Genomic DNA, 2,199 nt, shown 5'->3' with positions numbered 1-2,199 from the left:
CACCCTGATACAGCCTATACTGACTGAAGGTCTCAAAGAAGGGAGTCAGAGAATCCCTTGATTATCCAAAGTGCCTGGACAATGCCGACTTACTAAACTCAGCTACAATCTAGTGGTAGCGATCCCTTGGAATAGCAGCCATGTCCATTGGAAAGGTGCCATCATTGTCACTCTCATCTAAAACAACCAACCCAGATGCCCTCTCCACCCAATTGCTTGGACCTGCACCAGACTGCACCAAATAAAGGAATCAAGAATTAATGACATGTAGATACCCAAAGGAAGCTGGAGGTAAGCGATCCTAGGAAGACCAACTATATTTGGTTAGAAAGGAATCAGAACAGACAAGGAAGGAACAAATCTTGAGTCAAAATGAATACAAGTGCAATAGCCTAGTAACTACATAACCTACAACATGTATATAAGCTATACCACATGAGTAAGGAACATCTACAAGTTTGGGTAAGGATTGGAGTAAGTCAGATCAGACTCAGCACTGAATAGGTACTGATAGAGTATCTGTTGTGCCCATGGATCATCCGATATGCAACAGAGAGAAGACTTAATCCCACTAGGAGAGTAGTCTGTCAGCACTGGAGCATTCCGTTAGATTGTCGGAACCTTTCATCAAACTCTAGAGAAGACATAGAGAAACACCAGCAGCTATAGACTAACCCTTGGAATGTCCGTGGATCATACTAACTATCTACCAACACCTTAAGCAATATGAATGTACTTGTCAATGAGTGACATGTGATACCAGAACTCTCCGCTAACCTAACGGATTGTCCGATGAAGTCAAGAATCAGAACTATGAGCCCAATGACTGCAAGGACTAAGAACCCTTGAATCTTCTCAGTCAAGCAACACCACTACACCAAGGCAGCACATAGGAACAACCAAAAGTACTTCCCCAAAACCCTATGCCGATTTGATGCTGACCCTAACCAATGCATGGATTGGAGTGACCCTAACTTAGAACCAAGGGAGAAGAGAAAGTGCAAGGGAGAAACAAGGAGTAAAACTTACCTCCTCGCCATGGAAGGCACACGTGGAAACTTTGGAACCACTCGCAAGCAATTGGAGCACGTGCTCGGACTCGAATATGGCACATGCGGCGACGACGTGGGCAACAGCGATGTGGTCGAGGAGAAAAAGGAAAGAATATGACCCTACTTTACCCTATCGGTCTATTCATAGTCCAAGGACTAGTGGAGAGTCTGCCAACAACATGGACCATCCATCAATCAAATAGCTGAACGACAGAGAAGGTGTTAAGTTACCTAGAACCGCTGGACCATACGATAAGTGGATCGGGTTGTCTGCCAGAAAGCAGAAATGTCCCTAAGGTTTGAGTTTTATGGAAATCAGAGGAACAGTTGGAATTCTAACGCTGGAGGAACCCAAACCACTGTGAAGGATGCCCTCGAAGAACCCCAGAAGGAAGAGGATTCCTCCAACTCAAAGATCTAGAAGAACGATAACTCCCTCTCTCATTGGTAACTCTTAGGAAGGAAAAGCCTTTGGTAAGCAAGAGTATGGGTCATGACACGTTGATAAGAACCCCGAACTTTCCCCAAGTGCAATTCCTAGTAGTACCTCAGGAAAGCTCGAGGACAAGCTTTTTCTAAGGAGGGGAGAGCTGTAACAACCTGAGTTCGTTGCAACCTAGGCAACCATTTTGATTTATCAAAAGGAGTCAGTCACCAACCATTAGTGTAGACTTGCACCGTGAAACGCAACACTCGATATCAAGAACATCCATTCAATGACTTAGTCAATTTAGCAAAGACAGGGAATACCGGACCATCCGCCAGCACACCAGACCATCCGATGAGAGTCAAGACAGAACAGAGCTAAGTGGAAATTAATCTATTTCTTATTTATGGACCTAGCCCACATGTCAACATGAGTTGAGATACTTCACCAGCTGAAGGAGCACCCTCTCAACCACCCTCTCACTTATCCACTCATTTGCAAACACCCTCTCTCTCTCTACCTCTCAAGAACAAGGAAGAACCCTAGAAATAGAGAGAGAAAGGAATGAAGAGGAGATTGAAGGAGCAAAAGAGGAGGAAGAAGAGAAGCATCATCACCTCCCCATGGATTCCGTCAACCTCTTCAACATGGTCATGGTGAGCTCAAGAGAGTGCTCTCATTTTATGGATTTTCCCCAAAGTAGTTAATGTGTGGTTTTGA

Source organism: Miscanthus floridulus, chromosome 4, assembly GCF_019320115.1.
Source record: "Miscanthus floridulus cultivar M001 chromosome 4, ASM1932011v1, whole genome shotgun sequence".
Taxonomy (NCBI): domain Eukaryota; kingdom Viridiplantae; phylum Streptophyta; class Magnoliopsida; order Poales; family Poaceae; genus Miscanthus; species Miscanthus floridulus.
Note: the sequence above shows the minus strand (reverse complement) of the source record.